General features: G+C 44.9%; 1 protein-coding gene across 1 annotated transcript in view; it reads right to left on the minus strand.

Moving 5' to 3' along the window:
• cul1b (cullin 1b) overlaps window positions 1–16387 on the minus strand; it is a 130114-nt gene extending 113727 nt beyond the window's left edge. Inside the window, exon 1 of the mRNA XM_043690138.2 lies at window positions 16157–16387. The gene's annotated coding sequence lies outside the window, so the exon portion shown is untranslated. The remainder of the gene's footprint in view (window positions 1–16156) is intronic.
• Between the last annotated feature and the right edge of the window lie 2596 nt (window positions 16388–18983).

The raw sequence follows: 18983 nt of genomic DNA on the forward strand, positions 1-18983 counted from the left end.
TGGGAGATCATGCCTCCCAACTTTGACAAAGTGACCAGGAAGATTGATGCGGGAAGGGCGGTAGATGTAGTCTATGTGGATTTCAGTAAGGCCTTTAATAGGCTCCACATGGTAGGCTGCTCTGGAAGTTTAGATCGCATGGAATCCAAGGGGAGCTGGCAAATTGGATATACAATTGGATTAATGGTAGGAAGAAGAGGGTAATAGAGGAAGGGTACTTGTCAGGCTGGAGACCTGGGACAAGTGGAGTACCTCAGGAGTTGATGCTGGCCCAATTGCTGTATGTTATCTATATCAATGATTTGGATGAGAATGTACAAGGCGTGAATATTAAGTTTGCAGATGCTACTAAAATAAGCAGCATTGTGGACAGTGAGGAAGGTTAACAGAAATTGCAGCAGGACCTTGATCAGCTGGGGAAGTGGGCCAAGAAATTAAAAATGGAGTTTAATATAGATAAGTATGAGGTCTTGCATTTTGAAAAGTCAAATCAAGGTAGGAGTTTCATGGTGAATGGTAGGGCCTTAAGGAGTGTAGTGGAACAGAGGGACCTTGGAGTTCAGGTGCACGGTTTTCTGAAAGTGGAGTCCTCGGTAGACAGGGCAGTGAAGAAGGCTTTTGGCACACTGGCCTTCATCAGTCAGGGCACTGAGTATGGAAGTTGTGTTGCAGTTGTACGGGATGTTGGTGAGGCCATACTTGGGAGTACTGTGTTCTGTTTTGGTCACTTTGGTATAGGAACGATGTTATTAAACTGGAAAAATTGAAGAAGAAATTTACAAGGATGTTGCCAGGACTCAAAACGTCAGAGGTGTTGGGAGAGGTTGGACACGCTAAGAGATTTTACTTTAGAGCATAGGAGACTGACTGTTATAAATGTATAAAGATCATGACAGGCATGGATAGGGTGAATGCACCCAGTGTTTTACCCAGTCTTGGGGAATCAAGAACTAGAGGGTATCAGTTTAACATTAGAGGGGAAAGAATAAAAGGGAACCAGAGGGGCAACTTCTTTTTTTAAAACACAGAGGATGGCATGCATATGAAATAAGCTGCTTGTGGAAGTGGTTGAGGTGGATACATGAACAACATTTAAAAGGCATTCGGACAAATACATTACCTGGGGTACATACCATTAAGCTCTCGGAGCTAATCCACTTTAATGCTCTTCAAGAGATCCAACACTGCTTTCTCAAAGTCAAAAATGCCCTAGCACATTACCATGCTCCACACAAATCTCACTATCCTCTATATCCTTTTCCTGAGTGAATACCAATGCAAAGTAATCATTTAGGATCTCGCCCACTTCCCCTGACTTCAAGTACAAGTTCCCTCCTTTATCCTTGATTGGCCCTACATTCTCCCTAGTTATGTGGAAGGTTTGGAAAGGGCTCAGAGGAGATTTACTAGGATGTTGCCTGGTATTGAAGGAAGGTGTTAGGAGGAAAGACTGAGGAAACTGAGGTTGTGTTCATTGGAGAGAAGAAGGTTGAGAGGTGACTTAATCGAGACATATAAAATAACTAGAGAGTTAGATAGGGTGGACAGTGAGCGTCTTTTTCCTCGGATGGTGAAGGCTAACATGAGGGGACACAGCTTTAAATTGAGGAGTGATAGATTTAGGACAGATATTAGGGGTAGTTTCTTCACTCAGTAGTAGGGGCGTGGAATGGTCTGCCTGCACCAGTAGTAGACTCGCTGACGTTAAGGGCATTTAAACGGGCATTGGACATACATATGGATAATAATGGAACGATGTAGGTTAGATGGATGTCAGATTATTTTCACAGGTTAATGCAACATCGAGGGCTGAAGGGCCTGTACTGTGCTGTAACTTTCTATGTTCTATGGATATAGGCCAAGAACAGGGAAATGGGCCTAGTATTGATAGACATTTTGGTCAGCACGGACCAGATTGAACCAAAAGGCTATAGGACTCTGTGACCATGACTCCGAAATAGCTTTTGCATCTAAGAAATTATCAAATGTGAATAACAGCTTTATCCCCCACTGAAATCCCCATGACGTTTGATTACCACACAGAATTTCATGAAGGCAAAATCGGATGTAATGGTGTTACAGTTAAATAAAGGTAATTATGAGGGCATGAGAGAGGAACTAACGAAAAAAGACTGGAAGCAGAGCCTAGCAGGAAAGACAGTAAAGCAAAAATGGCAGGAGTTTGTGGGTAAAATTGAGGACACTGTACAGAGGTTCATCCCCAAGAAGAGAAAGATTATCCGGGGAGGGATTAGACAGCCATGGCTGACAAAGGAAGTCAGGAAATCTAGCAAAGAAAAAGAGAGATCCTATAAAGTGGCCAAGAGCACTGGGAAATCAGAAGATTGGGAAGGCGACAAAAACAAACAGAGGATAACAACGAGAGAAATAAGGAAGGAGAGGATCAAATATGAAGGTAGGCTAGCCAGTAATATTAGAAATGATAGTAAAAGTTTCTTTCAATACATAAGAAACAAACGACAGGCAAGAGTAGACATTGGGCCACTTCAAACTGATGCTGAAAGCCTAGTGATGGGAGATAAGGAAATAGCAGGAGAACTTAATAAGTACTTTGCATCCGTCTTCACAGTGGAAGACATGAATAATATCCCAACAATTAAAGGGAGTCAGGTGCTGAGTTGAGTATGGTTGCCATTACAAAAGAGAAAGTGCTAGAAAAGCTAAAAGGTCTTAAAATTGATAAATCTCCTGGCCCCGATGGGCTACATCCTAGAGTTCTGAGGGAGATGGCTGAGGAAATAGCGGAGGCATTGGTTGAGATCTTTCAAAAGTCACTGGAGTCAGGGAAAGTCCCAGATGACTGGAAGATCGCTGTTGTAACCCCCTTGTTCAAGAAAGGATCAAGGCAAAAGATGGAAAATTATAGGCCAATTAGCCTAACCTCAGTTGTTGGTAAAATTCTAGAATCCATCATTAAGGATGAGGTTTCTAAATTCTTGGAAGAGCAGGATCAGATTAGAACAAGTCAACATGGATTTAGTAAGGGGAGGTCGTGCCTGACAAACCTGTTGGAGTTCTTTGAAGAGGTGACAAGTAGGTTAGACCGGGGAAACCCAGTGGATGTAGTCTACCTAGACTTCCAAAAGGCCTTTGATAAGGTGCCACACGGGATGCTGCTGAGCAAGGTGAGGGGCCATGGTGTTCGAGGTGAGCTACTGGTATGGATTGAGGATTGGCTGTCTGACAGAAGGCAGAGAGTTGGGATAAAAGGTTCTTTTTCGGAATGGCAGCCGGTGACAGGCAGTGTCCCGCAGGGTTCAGTGTTGGGGCCGCAGCTGTTCACATTATATATTAATGATCTGGATGAAGGGACTGGGGACATTCTAGCGAAGTTTGCCGATGATACAAAGTTAGGTGGACAGGCAGGTAGTACTGAGGAAGTGGGGAGGCTGCAGAAGGATCTAGACAGTTTGGAAGAGTGGTCCAGGAAATGGCATTTTCAATGTGAGCAAATGCGAGGTCTTGCACTTTGGAAAAAAGAATACAAGCATGGACTACTTGCTAAACAGTGAGAAAATACGTAAAGCCAAAGTACAGAGGGATCTGGGAGGGCTAGTTGAGGATTCTCTAAAGGTAAACATGCAGGTTGAGTCCGTGATTAAGAAAGCGAATGCAATGTTGTCAATTATCTCAAGAGGGTTGGAATATAAAAGTACCGTTGTGCTACTGAGACTTTATAAAGCTCAGGTTAGGCCCCATTTGGAGTACTGTGTCCAGTTTTGGTCCCCACACCTCAGGAAGGACATACTGGCACTGGAGCGTGTCCAACGGAGATTCACATGGATGATCCCTGGAATGGTAGGATTAACATATGAGGAATGGCTGAGGATCCTGGGATTGTATTCATTGGAGTTTAGAAGATTAAGGGGAGATTTAATAGAAACTTACAAGATAATACTTGGCTTGGAGAGGGTGGACGCTAGTAAATTGTTTACATTAGGTGAGGAGACTAGGACCCGTGGACACAGCCTTAGAATTAGAGGGGGTAAATTCAGAACAGAAATACGGAGACATTTCTTCAGCCAGAGAATGGTGGGCCTGTGGAATTCATTGCCGCAGAGTGCAGTGGAGGCTGAGACGCGAAATGTCTTCAAGGCAGAAATTGATAAATTCTTGATGTCACAAGGAATTAAGGGATACGGGGAGAATGCGGGTAAGTGGAGTTGAAATGCCCGTCAGCCATGATTGAATGGCGGAGTGGACTCGATGGGCCAAATGGCCTTACTTCCGCTCCTGTGTCTTATGGTCTTATGATCTTATGAACATGTAGAAGAATTCAGTTCAATTTGCAGTAGAGCATTGTACATGCATTTTAATCCAACAAAAAAAAGAGTAGGTTATTCTGGAAGGCCCATGAAGAAATATGCAAGTATGTCTAAACTAAAATGGACAGATTTCACCCAGTGGAAGCTATAATTTTGCCATGGTGACAATGTATAGTTGTTAATTATTTAAAAACTGCACAATAGTACAAAACTTGAAGCACAGTTGAACTCTTCTTTGAAAGAGCTACCCAATTAGATCTACTAGTAGCACTTTACCATGGCTATTTCATTTATATTGCCTTTTCGCACTTAAAAACATTAAAGCCATGGACTGAGTCCCTCTGGAAATACATGTTCTGCACCACCTATTTGACAAAAACAAATAACTAAGTCATATCTGCAGCATATTCTAACCCATACTGCACTCTGAACATAGTTTTGGTATTTTGACAAGTTCAAAATGTTAAATTCATTGAAACTAAATGGAAAGAAAATTTACCAACATTTATTTACAAAAATTTCAATCTATACAAAATTCTGCTAGATTGCCTTTTATTATTTTCTAAATGAAAATGCAGTCATTCTGTACTATATGCAAAATGCTCATACATACAGAAAGTGCATTAAAATCTCCTAAATAAGCTTAACTTCCTTAAGTTATAACCACCTAATGAAGGAGCAATGCTCCGAAAGCTGTGTTTCCAAATAAACCTGTTGGACTGTAATGTGGTGTTGTGTGATTTTTAACTTCCTTAAGTATGTTTCTAAAACCAGTGCAAACAAAAACAAATACAAATACAGTAGTGCCTTGACTTACGAACTTAATCCGTTCCGGGACCCAGTTCGCGAACTGAATCAATTTTTCCCATTGTTCGGATAGCGTAAGAATGCTTGGACATAGCAACGAACGTTGTTCACAAAGCACGCGCCAAAGACGAACTGAATGAAATCGCGCGGGACCCGAGAGCTTTTGCGTTCAACAAGAGCGTAGCAAAGCAGAGCAATGAAACCACGTGGTCGCACACAGGCTTTTTGCGTTCGTACCTTCGTTCATACGTTGAATTTCGTATGTACGTTCAAGCAAAATTTTATGTACAATCCTGTTCGTAAACCGATTTGTTCGTATGTCGAGGCGCTACTGTATATTGGAAAAGGGCATTGAAAACAGAATGGGCTGAAGGTACACATTATAAGGTGAATTGACCTTATAGACACACCAAGATTTTCCAACATTGCAGGGAAAGAAATAATAAAGCAATAAGCAGCACAACACAAAGCACATCATGGCCTTGCAACTTTCTGTTGTAAGTCAAATAAATTAACGTAAAAATTCACAAAAATTTTCAGATTGTGTTTTAAATAAAAATGACCGGGTTTGCAGGTCCTGCCATTATGCAACAATTCTACTAAGACAGAGTTGCTTTACTAAAATCAAGTTGGATCAACAAAATACAGCAAAAGGCAACTACTGGTAAGGGTGACCATGGAACTTCTAGATTCTAATAAAAACCCATAGTTCACTAATGTCCTTCAGAGAAGATGATCCTTCTCTGGCAGCACGGTGGCTCAGTGGTTAGCACTGCTGCCTCACAGCACCAAGACGTGGGTTTGGTTCCAGCCTCAGGCGACTGTGTGGATTTTGCACATACTCTCCGCGTCTGCATTGCTTTCCTCCAAGTACTCCGGGTTCCTCGAACAATCCAAATATGTGCAGGTTAGGAATGGCCATGCTAAACTGTCCATAGGGTTCAGAGATGTGTAAGTTAGGTGCATTAGTCAGGGGAAATGTAAAATAATAGGGTCAGGGAATCATAGAGATGTACAGAATGGAAACAGACCCTTCGGTCCAACCCAATCCAGTCCCACCTGCCAGCATCCAACCCATATCCCTCCAAACTCTTCCTATTCATATACCCATTCAAATGTCTCTTAAATGTTGCAATTGTACCAGCCTCCACCACTTCCTCTGGCAGCTCATTCCATACACGTACCACTCTCTGTGTGAAAAAGTTGCCCCTAAGGTCCCTTTTATATCTTTCCCCTCTCACCCTAAACCTATGCTCTCTAGTTCTGGACTCCCCCACCCCAGGGAAAAGACTTTGTCTATTTATCCTAACCATGTCCCTCATAATTTTGTAAACCTTTATAAGGTCACCCCTCAGCCTCCGATGCTCCAGGGAAAACAGCCCCAGCCTGGTCAACCTCTCCCTATAGCTGAAATCTTCCAACCCTGGCAACATCCTTGTAAATCTTTTTTGAACCCTTTCAAGTTTCACAACATCTTTCCAATAGGAAGGAGACCAGAATTGCACACAATATTCCAACAGTGGCCAACCAATGTCCTGTACAGCCGCAACATGGCCTCCCAATTCTTGTCCTCAATACTCTGACCAATAAAAGAAAGCATACCAAAAGCCTTCTTCACTATCTTATCTACCTGTGACTCCACCTTCAAGGAGCTATGAACCTGCACTCCAAGATCTCTTTGTTCAGCAACACTCCCTACGACCTTACCATTAAGTGTATAAGTCCTGCTAAGATTTGCTTTCCCAAAATGCAGCACCTCGCATTTATCTGAATTAAACTCCATCTGCCACTTCTCAGCTCATTGGCGCATCTGATCAAGATCCTGTTGTAATCTGAGGTAACCTTCTTCGCTGTCCACTACACATCCAATTTCGGTGTCATCTGCAAACTTACTAACTGTACCTCTTATGCTCGCATCCAAATCATTTATGTAAATGACAAAAAGTAGAGGACCCAGCACCTATCCTAGTGGCACTCCACTGGTCACAGGCCTCAAGTCTGAAAAACAACCCTCCACCACCACTCTCTGTCTTCTACCTTTGAGCAGTTTTGTATCCAAATGGCTAGTTCTCCCTTTATTCCATGAGATCTAACCTTGCTAACCAGTTTCTCATGGGGAACCTTGTCAAACACCTTACTGAAGTCCATATAGATCACATCTACTGCTCTGCCCTCATTAATCCTCTTTGTTACTTCTTCAAAAAATTCAATCAAGGTTGTGAGACATGATTTCCCATGCACAAAGCCATGTTGATTATTCATAATCAATCCTTGCCTTTCCAAATACATGTGCATCCTGTCCCTCAGGATTCCCTCCAACAACTTGCCCACCACCCAAGTCAGGCTCACTGGTCTGTAGTTCCCTGGCTTGCCCTTACCACCCTTCTTAAACAATGGCACCACGTTAGCCAACTTTCAGTCTTCCGACACACCACCTGTGACTATCGATGATACAAATATCTCAGCAAGAGGCCCAGCAATCACTTTTCTAGCTTCCCACAGAGTTCTTGGGTACATCTGATCAGTTCATGTGGATTTATCCACTTTTGCCCGTTTCAAGATATTCAGCACTTACTCCTCTGTAATATGGACATTTTGCAAGATGTCACCATCTATTTCCCTACAGTCTATATCTTCCATATCCTTTTCCACAGTAAATACCGATGCAAAATACTCGTTTAGTATCTCCCCCATTTTCTGTGGCTCCACACAAAGCCGCCTTGCTAATATGCTCAGTGACTTCCGCCATCCCTACTGCCGTATCTGCCACCACTTCCGCCCCAACGCCACTCACCTGCATTCTGCTGACACGCCCCCCACAGATCCCACTGACACCATTCATGGCCCCCAGAACCCTGAGGGGAACTCCACCCCTGCTCATGACTCCACCACCATTCCCCCCACCATCACACCCACTCGTTACCGGCTCCGCCCCCATTCCCAGCTCCACACCCAAACCAGGTCCCAGCTCCCAGCCCTGCCGAGTTTTCACCATCCCTCCAGACCTTCCCCATATCAGTCCTCAGCAAAGGACTCACCTTCATCCCCCTCCATCCACGCATCAATGAATTTAATACACGCCGTGACGTCAAACACTTCTTCCACAGCCTCCTCCGCTAACTTTCACAATCAGGACTCCCGCCCACCTTCCGAGGACCCCTTCGCCCACCTCCAACACACTGCATCCACCTGGACAACCCACACTGGCCTATTACCCGCCCTCGACCTCTTCATTTCCAACTGCCGCCAGGACATTAACCACCTCAAACTGTCTACCCCCCTCCCCCACTCCAACCTCTCACAACGCGCAGACCTCCAATCCCACTGCTCCAATCCCAAGCTCACCATCAAGCCAGCAGATAAAGGGGGCGCAGTGGTAGTCTGGCGCACTGACCTCTCCACCGCTGAAGCCAAACGCCAACTCGAGGACACTTCTTCCTACCGCCCCCTCGACCATGACCCGACCCACCCATCATCAAACCGTCATCTCCCAGACCGTACAGAACCTCATCACCTCAGGAGATTTCCCACCCACAGCTTCCAACCTCATAGTCCGGGAACCCCACACTGCCCTGTTCTACTTCCTTCCCAAGATCCACAAGCATGACCACCCTGGCCGACCCATTGTCTCAGCATGCTCCTGCCCCACTGAACTCATTTCTACCTACCTCGACACTGTCCTATCCCCCCTAGTCCAGGAACTCCCCACATATGTTCAAGACACCATCCACGCCCTCCACCTCCTCCAAGACTTCCGTTTCCCCGGCCCCCAATGCCTCATCTTCACCATGGATATCCAATCCCTCTACACCTCCATCCACCATGACCAGGGCCTCCAAGCCCTCCGTTTTTTCCTCTCCCGACGTCCCCAACAGTACCCTTCCACCGACACTCTCATTCGTTTGGCCGAACTGGTCCTCACCCTTAACAATTTCTTCTTCAAATCCTCCCACTTCCTCCAGACCAAAAGGGTAGCCATGGGCACACGTATGGGCCCCAGCTATGCCTGTCTCTTTGTTGGCTACGTTGAACAGTCGATCTTCCGTAATTACACCGGCACCACTCCCCACCTCTTCCTCCGCTACATTGATGACTGCATTGGTGCCACCTCGTGCCACAAAGGTTGAGCAATTCGTCAACTTCACCAACACATTCCACCCTGACCTTAAATTTACCTGGACCATCTCCGACACCTCCCTCCCCTTCACGGACCTCTCCATCAATGACGACCGACTTGACACTGACATTTTTTACAAACCCACCGACTCCCACAACTACCTGGATTACACCTCTTCCCACCCTACCTCTTGCAAAAATGCCATCCCGTATTCCCAATTCCTCCACCTCCGCCATTACCTGCTCCCAGGAGGATCAGTTCCACCACAGAACACACCAGATGGTCTCCTTCTTTAGAGACCGCAATTTCCCTTCTCACGTGGTTAAAGATGCCCTCCAATGCATCTCGTCCACATCCCGCACCTCCACCCTCAGACCCCACCCCTCCAACTGTAACAAGGACAGAACGCCCCAGGTGCTCACCTTCCACCCTACCAACCTGCCCATAAACCAAATCATCTTCCGACATTTCCGCCACCTCCAAAAAGACCCCACCACCAGGGATATATTTCCCTCCCCACCCCTTTCCACCTTCCGCAAAGACTGTTCCCTCCGTGACTACCTGGTCAGGTCCACGCCCCCCTACAACCCACCCTCCCATCCTGGCACCTTCCCCTGCCACCACAAGAATTGTAAAACCTGCGCCCACACCTCCTCCCTCGCCTCCATCCAAGGCCCTAAAGGAGTCTTCCACATCCATCAAAGTTTTACCTCCACATCCACTAATATCATTTATTGTATCCATTGCTCCCGATGCGGTCTCCTCTACAGTGGGGAGACTGGACGCCTCCTAGCAGAGCGCTTAAGGGAACATCTCCGAGACACCCGCACTAATCAATCAATCACACCGCCCTGTGGCCCAACATTTCAACTCCCCCTCCCACTCTGCCGAGGACATGGAGGTCCTGGGCCTCCTTCACTGCCGCTCCCTCACCACCAGACGCCTGGTGGAAGAACGCCTCATCTTCTGCCTCGGAACACTTCAATACCAGGGCATCAATGTGAACTTCAACAGTTTCCTCATTTCCCCTCCCCCCACCTCACCCTAGTTCCAAACTTCCAGCTCAGCACTGTCCCCATGACTTGTCCTACCTGCCTATCTTCTTTTCCACCTATCCACTCCACCCTCCTCCCTGACCTAACACCTTCATCCCCTCCCCCACTCACCTATTGTACTCTATGCTACTTTCTCCCCACCCCCACCCTCCTCTAGCTTATCTCTCCATGCTTCAGGCTCTCTGCCTTTATTCCTGAAGAAGGGCTTTTGCCCGAAACGTCGATTTTACTGCTCCTTGGATGCTGCCTGAACTGCTGTGCTCTTCCAGCACCACTAATCCAGAATCTGGTTTCCAGCATCTGCAGTCATTGTTGTTACCTAATCTATTCTCTCCCTAGTTATCATTTTGTCCTTAATGTATTTGTAAAAACCCTTTGGATTCTCCTTAAATCTATTTGCCAAAGCTATTTCATGTCTCCTTTTTGCCCTCCTGATTTCCCTCTTACTGTCTTTATACTCTAAGGACTCACTCGATCCATCCTGTCTATACCTTACACATGCTTCCTTCTTTTTCTTAACCAAACCCTCAATTTCTTTTGTCATCCAGCATTCCCTATACCTACCAGCCTTTCCTTCCACCCTAACAAGAATATACCTTCTCTGGATTCTCGTTATCTCATTCCTGAAGGCTTCCCATTTTCCAGCCGTCCCTTTACCTGCGAACATCTGCCTCCAATCAGCTTTTGAAAGTTCTTGCCTAATACTGTCAAAATTGACCTTTCTTCAATTTAGAACTTCAACTTTTAGATCTGGCTTATCCTTTTCCATCACTATTTTAAATCTAATGGAATTATGGCCGCTGGCCCCAAAATGCTCCCCCACTGACACCTCAGTCACCTGCCCTACCTTATTTCTCAAGGATAGGTCAAGTTTTGCACCTTCTCTCGTCGGTACATCCACATACTGAATCAGAAAATTTTCTTGTACACATTTAACAAATTCCTCTCCATCTAAACCCTTAACACCATGGTAGTCCCAGTCTTTGTTTGGAAAGTTAAAATCCCCAAACATAACCACCCTATTATTCTTACACACAGCTGAGATCTCCTGACAAGTGTGCTTCTCAATTTCCCTCTGACTATTAGGGGGTCTACAATACAATCCCAATAAGGTGATCATCCCTTTCTTATTTCTCAGCTCCACCCAAATAACTTCCCTGGATGTATTTCTGGGAATATCCTCCCTCAGTACAGCTGTAATGCTATCCCTTATCAAAAACGCCACTCCCCCTCCTCTTTTGCCTCCCTTTCTATCCTTCCTGTAGCATTTGTACCCTGGGACATTAAGCTGCCAATCCTGCCCATCCCTGAGCCATGTTTCCATAATTGATATGATATTCCAGTCCCATGTTCCTAACCATGCCCCGAGTTCATCTGCCTTCCCCATTAGGCCGCTTGCATTGAAAGAAATGCAGTTTAATTTATTAGTCCTACCTTGTCCCTGCCTGCCCTGACTGTTTGACTTGCTTCTGTTCTCAACTGCACCAGTGTCAGATTGATCTCTGTCCTCCCTGGGTCCCACCCCCCCACCTTACTAGTTTAAATCCTCCCGAGCAGCTCTAGCTAATCTCCCTGCCGATTTAGGTGCAATCCGTCCTTCTTGCACAGGTCACTTCTACCCGAAAAGAGATTCCAATGATCCAAAAATGTGAATCCTTCTCCCATACAGCCATGCATTCATCTGCTCAATCCTCCTATTCCTGCCCTCACTAGCTCGTAGCATTGGGAGTAATCCAGATATTACTACTCTTGAGGACCTCCTTTTTAAATTCCTGCGTAAATCTCTGAAGTCTCCCTTCAGAATCTCAACCTTTCCCCTTCCTATGTCGTTCCAATGTGGACAATAACCTCCTGGTGGCCCCTCTTTCCCCTTGAGAACATTCTGCACCCTGTGAGACATCCTTGATCCTGACACCAGGGAAGCAACACAACATTCTGATTTTTTGCTACAGGCCACAGAAACGTCTGTCTGCACCTCGGACTAGAGAGTCCCCAATACAATTGATCTTTTGGAACCCAATGTACCCCTCATTGCATTAGAGACAGTCTCAATACCAGAAACTTGGCTGTTCATGCTACATTCCCATGAGAATCCATCACCCCCTACATTTTCCAAAACAGCATACTTGTCTGAAAAGGGGATAGCACTAGCTGCCTACCTCTCTTACCTTCCCTGGAATTAACCCATCTATGTGACTGCATCTCAGACTTTCCTCCCTTCCTATAACTGCCATCCATCACATTCTGTTGCTGTTCTAAATTCCTCATTGCTTCTAACTGTCTCTCCAACCGATCCATTCGATCCGATAAGATTCGCAACCAACAGTATTTATTGCAGTAATCCACAGTAACTCTTAAACTCTCTTTAAACTCCCGCATCTGACAAGAGGTGCACGTCATTCTACTAAAGGCCATTTTTGCTCCTTCAGAATTTGCTCAGAAAATAACACCGTCTAATTCCTCTACAAAACACTGCCCCAGGTTAAATTAATAGTTACGGCTTATATTTTAAGTTTAATCAAGAGACATATCTCAAAAAACATATAATCAAGAAAGAACCCACTCTACTCACTACTGCAGACTTTCTGTAGGTCCCACTTGAAACAATACACTTATCTGCTTCTGTGTTGTGCACTTCGCCCAAACAGTTCCTCCAAGATCAGTTGTGAATTTCAGTGTTTGTTAATTTTCCCAGATGCACTCCGATATCCAGCGATACATGAATCCAAACAGCAAAGGCAAAAACAATGACTGCAGATGCTGGAAACCAGATTCTGGATTAGAGTGGTGCTGGAAAAGCACAGCGGTTCAGGCAGCATCCAAGGAGCAGGAAAATCGACGTTTCGGGCAAAAACCCTTCATCAGGAATAGATGAATAGATCATCAGGAATGATCGGCTTTTGCTCAAAACGTCGATTTTCCTGCTCCTCGGATGCTCCTGAACTGCTGTGTTTTTCCGGCACCACTCTAATCCAGAAACAGCAAAGGCAGTAAGGGAATGGATCTGAATGGGTTATCCTTCAGAGGGTCAGTGTGGACTTGTTGGGCCAAATGGCCTGTTTCCACACTGTAGGGATTCTACAAAAAAGACCCAGCCCGTGTGATAAAAAGCCTCAGTAATGTGCCTCTCATAACTCAAGTGGGGCAGCAAGCTACTCAAGGAATTAATAATGCTATAAAAGACAAAATAAATTCAATTACTGCTATATTAGTCCAAAGTGTTGTAAAGAGTCAGAGATGCTATTAAGTAACATTCACTGATATCCTCTTCAGGTTGGACTTCTCCGAATCTCATTGTTTGCTCTCATTTTGGAGCAAACATAGATAAGGGAGCTGAATTATAAGACAACATAAGATTATCAACCATTGATACTGGTACAGCATTTAACAAACTGCAGAATCAGGTAGCCATAGAGTCATTGGGACTCTGAAAGCTTGCCATTGACTGTTAGAGAACAAATACCTCAACAATTACAACATTGAAACAGGAGTCAAAAAGAAAAATATTCAAGGCCTAGATATCTTCAGCTTCATGAATGAGTTTTCATCCCTTCACAAGGTCAGAAACAGGAATGTATGCTGATGATTACATAACATTCACATTATTTTTTATTCCAGTGTACTGAAGCAGTCAGTGCCCATATATTATGCTTAGACACTTAGGTTTAGGCTGATGCGTGACATCCATACCAAACTAGGCCAGGCAAAAAGCATCTTAAACAAGAAAGAATCCAGTTATCTGCTCGACATTCAATGGCATTAACATTGTCAAAATTCCCATCATTAACGTGTTTTGGGGTCATGATAGACCACCAACCTCACTGGGTCAAAACCTGAAACTCCCTTCCAAACAACATAGTGGTCTCCAGTTACTTCAAGGACTGCGACCATTCAAGAAGACAGGTCAGCACCTTCTTCAGGGCATTCGGGATGAGCAATAAATGCTGGCCTAGGCAGACAACCACATCCCACAAACAAATAAAATATAAATAGCAATGACAAGAGCAATTCAAAGGCTAAGAATTCTGCAGTTACCATTTTTCCAAAATCTGGTAGATGCACAAGGGCAGATAGATGGATCACCACCGCAGGTTCCCCTCCAAGTCACATACTGTCTTAAATCATGCAATGCATGATAACTTGTATTTAAACCATAGCAACCAAAAGAATAGAATTATTGACACCCAAAGGAAACAATCTGTCATCTAAATTATTCAAATGGAGATAAGGTGAGTTTCCTCAGCCTGATACAGATAACACATCCAATCATCTGATCTCCGAGAACTTGCACACTGAATAGTTGTATTGCTTTCTATTGTGTGCTCTGATAGGCTATTGTGTCTGTTGCAACACGTTAGCATAGTTTCCTAGAACACCAGCATCCACTGAGGTCTCCATCTCCAGAAGGAGAAAGTGAGGACTACAGATGCTGGAGATCAAAGTTGAAGAGTGTGGTGCTAGAAAAGCACAGCCGGTTAGGCAGCATCCAAGGAGCAGGAGAGTCGACATTTCATATGATGAAGAGCTTATGCTCGAAATGTAGACTCTCCTGCTCCTTGGATGTTGCTTGACCGGCTGTGCTTTTCCAGCACCACACTTTTTAACACCAATCTCCAGAAGTCAAGTATTTACAAACTAATGATCCAAATAAGCTCACATGGACTGCTGATCCTCCGACTCAGATGTCAGATTACTGAATCTGCCACACTGAACGACTTGGCACTAGTTCTACCCAGGCCTCCCATTTGTCTCAGACACCAGAGACATTTCCTTAACTGGTTTTGAGAAAAATACCATCTCTTGGTTAAATTCTGCAAACATAAAAAAGTCAAAGCAACAGTACGTACAAGTACAAATCACAAAGTTCAATGATAATTATTGATACATTTTCACAAAACTATTGAACAGTAACACTTTACATATGCACTATGCTAAAAGCTATTTCCACAACACTGGCAAGACCAAGTTATGGAGAGAACAATCGTTGTTTCATATCCACTCACTGAAGCATTTCAGTTGGAGTGGAAACAATTACAGTGCGTCATTGTATAAAACAAACAGCGGCAAACTAGAACTACTGAGTTGAATTACGGAAAGTGATTTTTGGTGCAACGCAATCCTCTAAACAATACTTTTGTTGACAAAGACAAGGCGTTTAAAACAACGTGACGATTTAAGTGGCAATTGTGTGAGACTTCGTGACAACTTAATTCGTTTATTTTAAAAAGCGGTAGAATGTAGGTTAAATGAGAATACTCAGATGTTTTTAGCCCACCAGACATCATTGCAGTAGTTTATTTACGGTCGATGCTCAGGATCCCACTGGATCCCAGATCGCCGCCGCTCATACAGCGTCGAGTCAAACAGAGATCGAGGCCTCGGTCCCTGGAGCCCGAGGCGAGGGGAATCCCAGACTATTTGTGGAACCCGGCCGGGGAGGACGGCCAGGGTCTGTCTCCAGCCGTAGGCGGAAATTAATCAGCTCCTCTTTGTAGTGCGCCACAAACAGGAGGAGTCCCAGGGCCCGGCTTCCCGAGACAGGCCTGGAATAGAGCCTCGGCTGGCTCTCCGATTCATCCCGGCCCTTCCCCACACTGAGGCCGAGGCTCCGAACTCCTGCTTCACTGCATCGGCCCCCAACCTCACACCTCTTAAAAGTCTTTAAAAGTTTCAGCCGCTGGAACCCGGGGGGGGGGGGGGGGAATCCCTGAGGCCGGTCCCTGGGCCTCGGGCTCTGCCAACAATATGGCGGCGACTGCGGCCTCCCGCAAACGGCTCGAGTCACCGTGAGTCAGGGGCTGATGGAGAGAGGCCGCCGGGCTCCTTTCCTCTTTTTCCCTACCCATCCCTTCCCTTCCCATCCCAGTACCGCCAGCTCCTGCTTCACTCACCATCGCTGTCTTGCTCGCTCCGTTTCGCCTCTCTGCTTCCGATTTAATTTTTTTTTCAACCGACTCCCGGCGCCTCCTCTCCGCAGGTTCCGCCCCGCCGCCTGCAACTAATTCCTTAAACAAAAGTTCCGCTGCCGCCGCCGCTCGCCCACATCTCGCCCGGCCTCTCCCTCCCGGCACGTTAAAGCCGCGCCGCCACTCGCTCAGCTCCCCTTCGGTTTGTTTTAATAAAATGACGAAGGAGCAAACACGTGCCGCTATTCCCGACAAACAGAAATAATATCGCAGGGGCAGATTGTTTATGACGGAAGGACTCGCTCCTGTTGCTGCCAGGCTCCCCGGAAAAATCTTGCTTGCGACTGTTTTATTTCTCGAGAAATGTTGTTTTTCCCTCCCCCAAAACCAACGAAGTTTATCCGACAGTGGTTAAATTCTTTTATAAGAATGAGATTTTCAACTATTTAAGTTCAATATATATTTTTAAAAGACTTTTTAAACCAACGTTTGTACTGACGACGCAACGTTTTACTGGTTTTAAAACCAAGTCTCATCTGCTTTTAAACTGATTTTTTTTGATCCACTCGATGTTGTCTCAAGGATTATATTCAATGTGAAGGATTCGAGTCACTCAACTGTGAAGACTGTCCTCCGGGAGGACTGTCGCGACCCCCAAATATTTTGTTTTCTGTTTGCAACAAATGTAAACAAATTGCAAAATCTTATTTATTTCAGAAGTACACCGAAAGGCTGTGTTGCCATGGGTCAATTTCTAAAATTAGGCAGGAGCCATTCCACCTTAAGTCAGTCACCACTGGTCGGTTTCTCAACTCCATTTACTTGCATGGGACTTAGCTAACAACAAGCTGCCCCTATCAATTTGATTACTTCAATTCACCCAGAAGATACACCCAGTTTTTCCTACGTTCTTGCCCTCTGTTATTTTAAAAGTTATAAACTCCTTGTTCTGGATCCCCAGCACAAGAAATAGTTTCTCCCCAGTAAAGTTAAAAATCATAACACCAGGTTTTAGTCCAACAGGTTTATTTGGAAGCACGAACCTGACGTGTGATGTTTAACTTTGTCCACCCCAGTCCAACACTGGCACTTCCACAGTAAAGCAGTGATTTGTGAGTTATATACCAGGCCACATCACTTGCCACTGCATGATTCTGAAGCAAACACTGTGCTGGAGAAACTCAGCAAGTCTGGCAGTATTTGTGGAGAGAGAAACTGAGTTAATGTTCCAAGATTGGTCTGACTTCACAATGGTCCTCATTTGATTCAACATGACTACTGGCTTCCCCACGTTGTCAATGGCTTTCAATTTTTTTTCCAAACCACTCATACAACATCCAGGTGAAGCTTTCTATTCCCATCCACCCATTCTTACTGTGCTTATTAACTTTGTCTCACCTGCAGATTTAAATGTACAAACATCTATGTCTCCATCTAAATCATTTACATAGTGAAAAATGAACTCAGCAGATTCCTGGAAGACATCAATGTCACAACCTGCCAATCAGCAAACATGCCCATTATTCAAACTCTGACTTACTGACCATTCATGTTGACGACCTCCAACTTTCATAATAAACCAAGACTCGTTCTAATTCTTAAGGTGAATGGTAACCATCCTACAGCATTTTTCAAATAGAAGCAAGAACATCGAGTTGTAGAGATGTACAGCACAGGAACAGACCCTTCAATCCAACTTGTCCATGCTGACCAGATATCCTAACTTCATTTAGTCCCATTTGCCAGCACTTGGCCCATATCTCTCTAAACCCTTCCTATTTATATATTCATTCAGATGCCGTTTTTTTGGAATCTGACAGTGTGGAAACAGGCTCTTCAGCCTAACAAGTCTACACCAACCCTCTGAAGAGTAACCCACCCAAACCCATTCCCCTGCATTTATCCCTGACCAATACATCTAACCTACACATCCATGACTACTATGAGCAATTTAGCCTTGCCAATTCACCTAACCTGCACCTCTTTGGATTGTGGGAGGAAACTGGCACACCCAGAGGAAACCCACGCAGACACGGGGAGAATGTGCAAATTCCACACAGTCACCGGAGGCTAGAATCAAGCCAACTGTGCTAACCGCTGAGCCACTGTGCTACCCCAAGTTTTAATTGTACCAGCCTCCACCACTTCCTCTGGCAGCTCATTCCATACACACACCATCCTCTGCGTGAAAAAGTTGCCCGTTAGGTCCCTTTTAAATCTTTCCCCTCTCATCCTAAACCTATGCCCACTAGCTCTGGACTCCCCCACTCCAGGATCTTGTCTATTTACCCCAACCATGCCCATCATGATTTTATAAACCTCTGTAAGGTCACCCCTCAGTTTCTGATTCTCCAGGGAAAACAGCCCCAGCCTATTCAACCTCTCCCTGTAGCTCAAATTCTCCAACTCTGGAACATCCTGAAAGGATTCATAGAAGATTTACAAGTTTCACAACATCCTTCCAATAGGAGGGAGACCAGAATTGCACACAATATTCCAAAACTGGACAAAACAAATACTAATGCTTTTTTTAAAAGAAGTACTTAATGGCATGTAAGCTTCGCTAGCACAGCCACCAATTGTTACCATCTCTAACTGCCTGTGAAAAGGTGATGGTGAACTACTTTTTTGAACCATGGCAGTCCATTGTTCTTCAGAAGGGCATTCCTAGCATGTTGACTGAGCAAAAGTGAAGAAATGGCATTACAATACCAAGTCAGCGTGGTGTATTTTGGGGAGGAATCTGCATGTGGTAGTATTTCTATGCATCTTCTGCCCCTTATCCTTCTGATTTAGGTTAGGCATTGGAAGG

This window comes from Chiloscyllium plagiosum, unplaced genomic scaffold (genome assembly GCF_037043375.1).
Source record: "Chiloscyllium plagiosum isolate Xiang-an unplaced genomic scaffold, Cpla_swu_hap1 HiC_scaffold_5, whole genome shotgun sequence".
NCBI lineage: Eukaryota > Metazoa > Chordata > Chondrichthyes > Orectolobiformes > Hemiscylliidae > Chiloscyllium > Chiloscyllium plagiosum.